This window comes from Triticum aestivum, chromosome 3A (assembly GCF_018294505.1).
Source record: "Triticum aestivum cultivar Chinese Spring chromosome 3A, IWGSC CS RefSeq v2.1, whole genome shotgun sequence".
Lineage (NCBI taxonomy): Eukaryota > Viridiplantae > Streptophyta > Magnoliopsida > Poales > Poaceae > Triticum > Triticum aestivum.
The window spans coordinates 466,529,902-466,543,661 of NC_057800.1; positions in this window are offsets into that span (position 1 = coordinate 466,529,902).

The window sequence follows — 13,760 nt, forward strand, 5'->3', positions numbered from 1 at the left end:
GTCTAATGTATAAATATGTAGATTAATTGATAATCTAATTATTTTATCACATTAGTCTAGAAATGATAAACTACGGAAGTATAAGAAGAAAAAAACAAAGAAAAATACCTTTATAAGGCGGAGAAAAGATGATTTTGGAGAAAGGAGACAATTTCCAAAAAGTAGCACGGAAGAGGACAAATATTTTTTTAGATGAATCTAGTCAAACCAAAATATTGATTTAACCCGAATCGAATGATTTTTGGAGGCTCTATGGGTCTATATTTATTGGTGGAAAAGAGGCTTAGTAGTCAAAATCTAGGCAATGTGGGACTAAATGTAGACGAAAATATACGAAGCAGAGAAAAAAAGGTGGATGGGCCTAAAGGCCTTCGGCCGGCCGCACGCGCACGCTGCAGTTGCGTTTTTTTTAAAAAAATCGGCCTAAGAGAAAAAAAAATGAAAAGGCTGGTTGGGCCTGGCCCATATAGCATAAAGCAAAGTAATAGGGCGCCCGCTGGTACTATGATGCGCACATGAGCGACAGTTAGTTTCAGGCGCGCGCGCAGTTTTTTGTTTCTTTACAGAATGCGATAAACTGAAAAACGAAAATAAAAATAAAACTTTGTATAGGCATATTACATATCAAAATTTTCAGAAAAAGATTTTCTACAAGTTGAACATTTTTATAATGCCAAATAATTTCCACTCAAATTTAGATAATTCAAAGAGTGCTACTGGTCTAATAAAATCCAATAAAAATCATTTTAAAAATATCAAAACGATTTCAAATTTATTTCTCTCCAATTTTCTGTTGTAGGGAATCATGTTACCCTAATTTCCATATATTTTCTTTTTGGAGAAAAATAATTTGAATAAAACTTAAATAACACCAAATTGAAAATAAATTCAAAAGAACTTTGAATTTAATTCTTTGAAACTCCCAACTCATATTTCATATAATTTGAAGAAGTCATTTTATCTTCTCTCATGAAAATAATTGAGTTGCATGAAGTTTATGAATTGAAATATTTCCAAATGAAATTCAATTATTTTCAAATACCCTTTCATTTAATTTAAATGGAAGAAGTCATATCATCTTCGCTCAAGGGTTTTGTATTTAAAAAGAATTTGAATTCATGGAGATGAGAAAGCAAATATGAAAGTTTGGGAAAGTCCTTTTATTCCCTCTCATTTAACTTTCAAAAAGTTTCGAATTCACTCACTTTCAGTCAATCAATCAAATATATCTATTTAATATAACATTCCAAAATTTAGAATTTTGGGATGTTACAATGGCCTGTTCGTCAGAGTTGTCTTGCCTGCTGTCGTGTTCCTGTTCGGATGTAGCCCCGACAGGATCTTCATTGTTTTCGGCGTCGCCTAGAGTACTATTTTTTCTGGTGCCAGTGTTGCTGTCCTTTGAGTGGCGGGGCTTGAGGCGGTGCTTGGTCCGCCGACGCTTGGACTATGTCTCGAAGGTTTTATTCGTATCTGGCTCTTCTTTGTCGTCGCCGGATCCTTTAGGTGTATCAACCATGTACACATCGTATGAAGAGGTAGCCGTCCAACGTCCAGTGAATGGCGGGTCTTGGCCTTGCTCCTTGTCGGCATCGTCGTCCATACCGTCAATGTCTTCGGAGCCATAGTCAAGCACGCCGGTTAAGTCATCGACGGTGGCTATGAAGTGGGTGGCAGGTGGGAAGCAAGATTCCTCATCATCCGTCTCTAGCTCGAACCAGACATAGTTCGGCTGTGAGTCCTTCTCCAAGGACAAATTCTTTAAAGATTTTAACACGTCACTCAAAGGCGAGTGCTGGAGAACGTCAGCGGCGCTGAACTCGAAGATCAATAATCGATCTAGCTCGGTGTCCGCGGGTGTACACAATCCAGAACTTATAACTGGAGACGAGTCCAAAGTTCCGTTAAAGCGAATATTGCAGGGCGTTGAGTCCATGTGTGGCTCCAACGCCGCAGACTATGAGGCCTCGGATGGCTCGATCTGCTTCGGCTCTAAGGTCGTTGCAGCCGCAGGAACCATCTCCTGGGTGTGATCCGATGAAAGTTTTAAGTCACGTTCATCGGGATGAGGGGGAGCGATCGCCGCGGGCTCAAATCCCTCGAAGATCAAGTCTCCATGGATATCCACGACATAGTTCAAACTTCTGAATCCGACCTGATGGCCAGAGGCGTAGCTGTCGATCTGCTCCAGATGGCCAAGCGAGTTGGCCCGCGGTATGAAGCCGCCGAATACGAAGATCTGTCCGGGGGGGATTCCTCCTTGGACAACGTCATTATTGAAGATTGAAGGGGCCATCGAACCTTTTGTCGACGTCATAATGGAACTCTCAATGAAAGCACCAATGTCGGTGTCAAAATCGGCGGATCTCGGGTAGGGGGTCCCGAACTATGCGTCTAGGATCGATGGTAACAGGAGACAGGGGACACGATGTTTACCCAGGTTCGAGCCCTCTCTATGGAGGTAATACCCTACTTCCTGCTTGATTGATCTAGATGAATATGAGTATTACAAGAGTTGATCTACCACGATATCGTAATGGCTAAACCCTAGAAGTCTAGCCTATGAATATGGTAATGAGTATATGTGATGTCCTTTTCGCACTATTCCCTTTGGCTTATATAGACACCGAGGGGATCTAGGGTTTACATGGAGTCGATTACATAAGAAGGAATCTTTGGTCGCCAAGCTTGCCTTCCACGCCAAGTAGAGTCCAATCCAGACACAGTGCAGTCTTCGGCCTTCATGTCTTCACAGACCATCAGTCCGACCCATGGATAATAGGCCAGACGCCCGAGGACCCCTTAGTCCAGGACTCCCTCAAGGGGGGCCGGCCCCCTAGTCCAATTTGGTTTGGGCTAGGGGGCGCGCGCCCTACCTTGGCCTACCTCCTATCTTCCACCAATAGGCCCATGAGGCCCAATAACCCCCCGAGGGGTTCCGGTAACCCCCCGGTACTCCAGAAAATACCCGATACACCAAGGAACTGTTCTGGTGTCTGAATATAGTCTTCCAATATATCAATCTTTATGTCTCAACCATTTCGAGACTCCTCGTCATGTCCGTGATCTCATCCGGGACTCTGAACTACCTTCGGTACATCAAAACACATAAACTCATAATACCAATCGTCATCGAACGTTAAGCGTGCGGACCCTACGGGTTCGAGAACTATGTAGACATGACCGAGACTCATCTCCGGTCAATAACCAATAGCGAAACCTGGATGCTTATATTGGCTCCCACATATTCTACGAAGATCTTTATCGGTCAAACCGCATAACAACATACGTTGTTCCCTTTGTCATCAGTATGTTACTTGCCCGAGATTCGGCCGTCGGTATCATCATACCTAGTTCAATCTCGTTACTAGCAAGTCTTTGTACTTGTTCCGTAATGCATCATCCCACAACTAACTCATTAGTCACATTGCTTACAAGGCTTATAGTGATTTGCATTACCGAGAGGGCCTAGAGATACCTCTCCGACAATCGGAGTGACAAATCCTAATCTCGATCTATGCCAACTAAACAAACACCATCGAAGACACCTGTAGAGCATCTTTATAATCACCTAGTTACGTTGTGACGTTTGATAGCACACTAAGTGTTCCTCCGGTATTCGGGAGTTGCATAATCTCATAGTCATAGGAACATGTATAAGTTATGGAGAAAGCAATAGCAATAAACTAAACTATCATAGTGCTAAGCTAATGGATGGGTCTTGTCCATCACATCATTCTCTAATGATGTGATCCCGTTCATCAAATGACAAAACATGTCTATGGCTAGGAAACTTAACCATCTTTGATTAACGAGCTAGTCTAGTAGAGGCATACTAGGGACACTCCATTTTTGTCTATGTATTCACACATGTACTAAGTTTTCGGTTAATACAATTCTAGGATGAATAATAAACATTTATCATGATATAAGGAAATATAAATAACAACTTTATTATTGCCTCCAGGGCATATTTCCTTCAAGTCTGTCCTTCTGCACAAGGACTACGTCTGGTTGGAGGGGTTGTGAATTAACACAGAAGATATCTTTTCGCACTATTCTCCTCGACAATTGGTTCGTCAACCAATGTCGATTACTCATGGTAGATACTTGAGGCGTTCTCCAAACCTTCACAAACTTCTTCGAAAACCACAACCACTCTTGGTCTCTGAAGAAATTGACACCTAACCATCTAGAGAGTTTGCAGCTCTCAAGAGTTATAGGCGGAGCATACTAGACTTAGATTCGAGCGATGTTGAACCACTGTCTAATTTTTTGGCTCTAGGAGTTTTCTCTTAGTGGATTTTAAACTCAAATCACTCGGATAGGGGGTTGCTCAACAATCTTCTCACAATCAAACGGAGCAGCCACCGGACAAAGTCGGTGCGGGGTGGCTATTTATAGCCGCAGCCTTCTCGGATGGGAAATGAGCATTTTGGACACGCGGTCCAGCCAATGGCCAGCCGACACGTTCACAATGGTCGTATTTTGGAGCAACGGTAATATTACTTGAGGAACAAGTAATGCTACACTACTACAGGATGCAGCTAACGCGACACTATGATCAGAGACCCTTGGACGAAACTGTGTGCGATGCATTAATCGCAAATGGTGATTAAAAAACCGTCAAAAAAGATGCAAAATGTTTGTGATGAAGTATATATCAAACATGGTTCAGATTTTAGTTGCGTGTGCGATGCAGGGCATACGGTTCAGTTCAATGAACTGTTTGTGATGAGGAAGAACAACAGAAACGGGCAGCCAGATCAAGGTGTGTGGGATATACGGCATATAGTTAACTCGGATAAATTGTTTGTGATGAGTCAGAACAACAAAACGGGCAACCAGATGAAGGTGTGTGCGATATACGGCATAAAGTTCACTCTGATGAACTGTTTGTGATTAGGCAACACAAAAGAAACGGTCAGCCAGATAAAGGTGTGTGCGATATACGGTATACGGTTCACTCGGATGAACTGTTTTCGATTAGGCTTGACAACAGAAACATCCAATTACATAGATGGCTAGTACACAAATGACATTTCCACGCACCAAAGTAAACTATTACATGCATAATTAACCAGGATAAACGATCATCTGATCATCATCTACTTCTTGTGACGCTTGCCGCCACTGCTCTACTAGGATAAACGAAACAATATTCTTTACTGTGAATAGTGTGCTCTGTTGGGCACACAACTATATGGATCATAGCCTTGGGCGAGCAATGTGCATGCACGCGTCGTGCTAGCTCGATGTTCCTTCTATGCTTAGTTTCCATTAATTGATGGCATTTTATGAACACGCCACCGTTTCCCGCTGCCACCCAGTGATATTGCGCATAAACCTAGGCGGCGTGAGATGCACAGAGGCAACAAGCGCAGCCTGTAGCACATTGATACGTCTCCAGCGTATCTATAATTTTTGATTGTTCCATGCTATTATATTATCTGTTTTGGATGTTTAATGGGCTTTAATATGCTCTTTTATATTATTTTTGGGACTAACCTATTAACCAGAGGCCTAGTGCCAGTTTCTATTTTTTTTTGCCTATTTTAGAGTTTTGTAGAAAAGGAATACCAAACGGAGGCCAAACGGAATGAAACCTTCGCGATGATCTTTCTTGGACCGAAAGCAATCCAAAAAACTTGGAGTCGAAGTCTGGAACTCCAGGAGGAAGCCACGAGGCAAGAGGGCGCGCCCAGGGGGTAGGCGCGCCCCCACCCTCGTGGGCCCCTCGTAGCTCCACCGACGTACTTCTTTCGCCTATATATACTCTTATACCCTAGAAACATCAGGGAGAGCCACAGAACCACTTTTCCACCACCTCAACCTTCTGTATCCGTGAGATCCCATCTTGGGGCCTTTTCCGGTGATCTGCTGGAGGCGGAATCGATCACGGAGGACTTCTACATCAACACCATTGACTCTCCGATGAAGCGTGAGTAGTTTACCATAGACCTTCAGGTCCATAGTTATTAGCTAGATGACTTCTTCTCTCTCTTTGATTCTCAATACAAAGTTCTCCTCGATGTTCTTGGAGATCTATTCGATGTAGTACTCTTTTGCGGTGTGTTTGTCAAGATCCAATGAATTGTGGATTTATGAACAAGATTATCTATGAACATTATTTGGTTTTTCTCTGAATTCTTATATGCATGATTTGATATCTTTGCAAGTCTCTTTGAATTATCGGTTTAGTTTGGCCTACTAGATTGATCTTTCTTATAATGGGAGAAGTGCTTAGATGAATACCCTCTTAGCATTTTATAGTTGCCGAGCCGCCCTTACCTATTCGTAAGTACGATGGAGTTCCCGAAGAAGGGATGACGACTTCATCATGCTGACCTGAAGTAGAAAAATGAAGACATCAACGAGAGGGATCAATTCTTCGAGAATGGCAACCAAGCCCGATAACACTCCCTAGAATTTCTTAACCAGAACTTTTTCCCTTGACTCTACCTCTTAAATCTCGGGACGCGATTTCTTGTAGTGGAGGAGATTTATAGCACCCCGATAATCATGCTATAGTAATCTCCCCCTTATGATACCACGTCATCACCTTTTTACTAAGCCAATGGTCACTTGATCAAAATTCAAGTCAAACTCAAATTTAAAATAAAGTAAAAACAATATTTATCCCAACCACAAATAAAAATCTTCGTTTGATTGTAAATATTCACTAACTATTTTTCATGAAGAAACCAACAAAATTTGAATTCCCCAAATGCCCCTAGAAATATTTAAAGTGGTCCAACAACACGTAACTTGGCATTTTTGAATTCAAAAAATAATTATCCTTTTCCGAATATTCTAGAGACTTATGCGTGGATCAATAATCTTGCGCTGGAAGTTTAAGCAAAGTTTCATAATTAACAGAATTCGTTTGATCACTAAACTTTTCAGAGGACATAGCTACTTATCTCTACTACTATAAAATACTCGTTGGTGGTGATGGTGTGCCTGCCATACTTCATTTTCAACCATCAGATCTGCATCCGATGCATGGGAGCCAACCGCGATACATGTTGTAAAAAAAAACCTTTGTGTCTCTTCGTTGAGCTCCAGCCATCCCAACCTTATCCAGATCCTTCACGAAAACAAAAGAAAACAGTGGAACCGAAGAGGGCAGCGCGCTGCCGCTCCACACACCGCCGGCGCCGCCGACGCAGTCCGCTCCTAACGCCCTCTTCCGCCTCCTCACTGCAGCAGCATCCCCACCGCTCACTACCACCTTCCCCCTCTGGCCCTTCCCGATTTGTCCTCCCGCCGAACCCGTCTCCTCCGACGCCGACGTCGGCAAACACGCCGCCGCCGCCGCCCGTCCCCCAAGTTCGTGACGCCTCTCCTCCCTCGTCCTCTGATGTAGCAGGCCCACCAATCCCCCTCCTCGCCATTGTCCCTCCTACCCCATCTCCTCCGACGCTGATGTCGGCAAGTACGCCACCGCCGCCGTTCGCCTCCGATTCCGCGACCCCTGTCTTGCCTTATCCTCTAACGCAGCAGCCCAGACGCCCACCACCTCCCCCCCTCCTCCTTCCCGGCGTCTCCTCCCTCCATCCCATCTCCTCCGACGTCGACGTTGGCAAGTACACCGCCGACATGTTCCATCCCCCGAGCTCGCGACGCCACTCTTGCCTCCTTCTCTGATGCAGAAACCCAATCGCCCACCCCCCTCCTCCTGGCCGCCTCTTCAGCGACGCCGGCGCCAGCTTCCATTCGAGTACTTGCTGGTTCACTCCCGCGTCCTCCTCCAGTAAACCCTATCTTAGAGACGGCTGGTCTGGTGTGATGGTTGACGGCTGGTCTGGTCTGGTGAGATGCCTCTCCTTCCCGTCCGTCCCGCCTCCCAAGTTCAAAATTTCTGTCAAAGTTCAAATCCGCGCGCCCAGTTCAAACTCTCTAGAAACCACTCCTACAGCCCAATATAAATAAGTGGGCAGGCATATGGGACTCACGCTGCTCAAACTACACCCCCAAGAAGTCACACATTGGTCAGGCAAACCTTCAGATTGAAGGGAGTGTGAGGAAGTGTGATTCACTCCTCTTCGCCATCTAATCTTCTTCGTCAAGGGCAAGGTATGGGTTGTGAATGAATATTAAAATCTTCTCTACAATCTCATCAACCCTTACTTCATCTTTGTTATTAGACAATCTTACTTGTGCAATTGCATATGTGGTGGTGGTAGCACATGGAACTGTTTTCTATTTTTCCATAAGCAGTGTTTAGTTGCAATATCTTTCCAGAATCGTCTTGTGGAATGAAACTTGAGTATTATAAAAGGAATCACAAACTATGAATTTGAAGGTTCATGTATTATACTGATTTGGTTATATTTGCCATAGGCCAAGCGCTTCACCTTTCATCTATGGAGTGGCGTGGTATTTCCATGGGAGGTTTTTGTGGCCCATGTTTCACGCATGATGGCCATACATAAAAAAACTCATTCTATCTTCCCCCGTCTGAATATTGTATCAGTAGCAGTTGGAAAAGTATTAAATGATACACATCTTACATAACTGACTCCAACATCCTGAATTATTTATATCTAATCTGACTATAGTTTTTATGCATTTCATAGCTTATTTCATCTAATCAGTGTGCAGTTTGAATGCATTATTTTGTAGCCAATTCCAACAGAACTTGCTCCAGTGGCATGCCAAGTGTCATACAAGTCTATTTATACGTGAGCCAACAGATATGACAAGTTCAAGTCACTCGTCTTTGGACGATGAAGTGACAAACGAATCATCTACGATTTTTCCTTCTAATGGCAAGCTCATATCAACTGAGGGCTTGGAGCGCGGAAAAAGCTCAAAAGGTAAATCTATAAGGCGAAATTGTGTGCATAAGTAATTTTATTTAACTACTTAATTAATTTCTCATAAAAATGCTATAGGGCGAAAGTGTGCACGTGAAGCAATAAGATATGCTAGCCGTACACCAGAATAAATCCAAGCAAGGCGAGAATGTGTTAGAGCACGTCGGCAAAATTTAACACCTGCTGAGAAGGAAAAGATTAATGCACAAAGAAGAGAAAAAAGACAACGAATGGCACTTGATGAGAGGAATGCAAGCCAACGAGCACGTAGGCAAAGTTTGACATTAGATGAGAGGCAAGAAATAAATGCACGCCAGCGAGCATGTAGGCAAAGCCTACCACCTGAAGAGCGGCAAGCACTCCTAGCTCAACGTAATGCAAGCTACGCATCTAAACGAGACGCCCTCTGCAGGGATTCTGTTGCACTACAGTGCCCTACAGGTTCATTGGTGGGACATCCATCATCAAGTTCTTATGTCTTTAGCTACCCAAGTACGCTCGCACAAACTTCTACTACAATTCAAGGTAATTCTCACACACATCTGTTCATTTTTGCCAATTTTGTCAAATGTTTAGCTGGTATTTTGACACTGTCATCAACCTAACAGGTAATCTAGGAAGCATAACTGAAATGGTGGAATATGATCACATACTTTTCACTAGCACAGGTACGCTTATGGTGTGGACGCCTACTTTTCTCTACTAATTATATTATAACACACACTACTCACAGTATATGTAATAACATCGATATTCAAATTACATTTAGGAGAAAATGATACTACCCAGCAGAGGGAAGTCACATCGGTGCAATGTCCAACATCTACATCAGTGGACAATTCATCATCACCCCATGATGGTTTCGTATGTTCAGATTCCCCAATAGAAAGCTTTGTCGCCGATGATGATGATTCTCACATGTCTGAAGAACAAGATGATGAGTACTTCGCATTTGCTAGGAGAGGTATTGCCAATGCCATGGATACCTTATTTCTCTACATATAGCACAAAAAAATGCAAGACCTATATAACACCATTCATCTCATGTATATGTAGGTGATGATGAAGACTTGGTAGATGCCTTTACAACAGACACCGTTGTCCCCGACCTATATGATCATGTCTACCACAATATACCAGTAAGTACTCACATGTTGACACCAAAACCTGATTGCAATCATTGTGGTGCAAAGAGGTTCCAGTATGAAACAAGTGGATTTTGTTGTCGGTCCGGAAAGATTAACCTAGCACACTCAGAACCTCCCTTGGAACTTCAAATGTTATACACAAGTTCAGATCCCAATGCTGTGCATTTCAGGAAGAACATTTGGTACTTTAATGGACACTTCTCATTCACCACCCTTGGAGTCAGTCTGGACAATAGATACACAAACATGAGTTCAGGAGTGTATACGTTCCGAGCTCACGGTCAGATTTACCACAACGTCTTCTCATTTGGTCCAACTCAAGATGGATCTAAGCATTTGGAGCTCTACTTCTATGATGATGATCCCAGTTTACAACATAGGTTTCGGCGCTCCCCAAACCTAGACCGAGATGTCATTCGTAGGCTTGTCGACATCCTCAAGGAAAATCCTTATTCTGAGACATTCAGGAATCTAGGTGGAGTCGATGACCTTGAGGAATACCGTATTGAACTGAATACCGATATGAGGTTGGACCAACGGAGATATAACTTGCCTATATCATCGGAGGTTGCGGCTATTTGGGTTGAGGGTAATGAACTATGTAATCACTTTGATTGTAGCATAGTACTGTTTGGTAACGACAACAAGAGATATAGCATACAACCATATTATGGATGCTATGATCCGTTGTCTTACCCTTTATTATTTCCAAGAGGGAAGAGTGGTTGGCATCCTGAAATCCCAAAGAACGGCGTCAACTTGAATGAGATACTTCAATCTCGTCGCAGTGGTCGACATAGTCTAGGTAATTCATATAACAGAAATAGCACGTGTTCATTTTGTTTATCCTCATTGTACTTACTTTTCTTAATATTTCCTCTTGTTACCTCTCATTTCCATAGGTACATATACAAATAGTCGATTACGCGTATCTGTTAGAGACTACTATTGCTACAAGTTTCAAATACGTTGTGGTGTATTTAACACCATGCTATACGGTAAACGACTGTTCCAACAGTATGTGGTTGATATGTACATCAAGGTTGAGAGCTCAAGATTGGACTATATCAGAAATCACCAGAAACAAATACGTGCTGATCTTTACCAAGGTGTTGTTGATAGCCTTCAAGCTGGGGAAAACCGTGCGGATGCAGTGGGCAAATGGACTATACTTCGTACATCATTTATTGGGGGAAAGAGAGATAGGAGACGAAGGTATCTTGATGCCATGGCCTTGGTGCAAAAGTATGGAAACCAGACATATTTTTAACCATGACTTGCAATCCGAATTGGGATGAGATAATTAGTGAGCTGGAGCCTGGACAAACCCCACAGGATCGCCCTGATCTTATCATACGAGTATTTCGAGCAAAGTTGGAAGACCTCAAGATACAACTTTTTAAAAAGCACATGCTCGGTAAGGTAGCAGCATATGTGTATGTCGTTGAGTTTCAGAAAAGTGGTCTACCACATGCTCATTTCCTCCTAATCATGGAGGGGAGGTACAAGCTAACTTGCCCAGAGCAATATGACTGTCTAATATCTGCTGAATTGCCAGACAAATCCAAGTACCCAGAGTTGTACAAAATGGTCGTCAAGCACATGATGCATGGCCCGTGTGGAGTCCTCAACCCCAAGAACGTGTGCATGCAAAATGGTAGCTGCAAGAACTACTATCCACGACCATTTAATCCGTCAAGCCTTCAGGGAAAGGACTCATATCCCATATACCGGAGGAGAGATGATGGACGTCGTGCAAAGGTACGGGGTGAAGATTTAGACAATAGGTGGGTTGTTCCATACAATCCTTACCTACTAAGAAGGTATAACTGCCACATCAATGTTGAGGTTTGCTCAAGCATAAAAGCCGTGAAGTACCTCTTTAAATACATATATAAGGGGCATGATCGAGCATCTGTTTCTATCGACGCGGTGGATAGTGATGGAAACATTGATGAAATAAAGCAATAGAGAGATTCCAGATGGGTTACACCACCAGAAGCATTATGGAGGATCTATGGTTTTGACCTTAGTGAGATATTTCCTTCTGTTAGGCAGCTACAACTCCACCTCCCTAATATGCACATGGTGTCATTCCCGGCGGGCGCAAATCTGAACGATGTCCTCTCTCAGGAAGGAGCTTCCAAGACCATGCTAACCGAGTATTTTGAAGCAAACAAGAAATATGATTTGGCCCGGGGAATTTTATATAAGGATTTTCCGACATCTTTTGTTTGGATCTCGGGTGGAAAATATTGGAAAAGGAGGGATGAACGCACACAGATTGGGAGAATTGTGTCTGCACATCCAGCCGAAGGGGAGAGATATTATCTTAGAGTGCTTCTAAACCATGTCACAGGTGCTACATCTTTCCAAGACTTAAGGACAGTGGATGGTATTGTATTCCCGACATTTCGTGAAGCTGCTGAAAGGAGGGGTCTTATCGAGTCAGATAATACTATTGACGAGTGTCTTAATGAAGCTGAGGTTTTTCAAATGCCATCTTCCCTTCGAAGGCTATTTGCTACTATATTGGTCTTTTGTGAGCCCAGCAATGTGCGTGGCCTATGGGACAGACACTTGGAAGCTATGACAGAAGACTATCGACTAAACCACATGTCCCCTCATGCAGTTGAGCAGATGGCTTTGTTAGATATAAAAAGTATGCTTGAATCGATGGGGAAGGACATATCATCATTCCCTCTTCCAGAAATTGATGAGTCATATGATGCCTCAGATAATGAGGCTAGGGAGATCACAGAGGAGTCCACAATAGGGGTGAACCCAGAACACCTTGGCTTGTCATCTTTCCTAAACCCAAAACAGAGATATGCATATGATGAGATACTTACGACAATCAATAGTGGCCAAGGAGGTGTGTTCTTTGTTGATGGACCGGGAGGCACCGAAAAGACTTATCTATACAAAGCACTACTTGCAAAAGTACGTAGTGAGGGTAAAATAGCTATTGCAACAACGACATCAGGCGTTGCTGCATCCATCTTGCCCGGAGGGAGGACTGCACACTCGAGGTTTAAAATACCATTGAACATTGAAGATGGTGGGGTTTGCAGTTTCACCAAGCAAAGTGGGACAGCTAAGCTTCTTATGAGCGCCTCCCTCATAATTTGGGACGAGGCATCCATGACAAGGCGACAGGCAGTCGAGGCCCTTGATAATAGCATGAGGGACATCATGGCTCAACCTGACCTGCCATTTGGCGGAAAGACAGTTGTGTTTGGGGGAGATTTCAGACAAGTGCTTCTTGTTGTTCGCAAGGGAACAAGGTCACAAATAACTGACGCGACGCTACGCAAGTCTTACCTTTGGGAGAGTATGAGACATATAAGACTTGTCCGTAATATGAGGGCTCAGAGTGATCCATGGTTTGCTGATTATCTTCTGCGTGTTGGGAATGGCACCGAAAATACTATGGATGATGGTTACATACGACTTCCGGATGAGATTCGTGTACCATATACCGGCACCGCCTCTGATATTGACAAGCTTATTGAAAGTGTTTTTCCGATGCCGCTAGATGAAAACCTCTTGGATCCAAACTACATAACGTCCCGAGCAATTCTGTCAACTCGGAATGAGTACGTTGACAAAATCAATATGAGGATGATTGATAGATTTCCTGGGGAGGAGATGATATACTACAGTTTTGATCACGCGGAGGATGATCCACACAACTACTACCCTGCAGATTTCTTGAATTCATTGACACCTAATGGTCTACCTCCCCATATCCTCAAGTTGAAGATTAATTGTCCTATTATATTGTTAG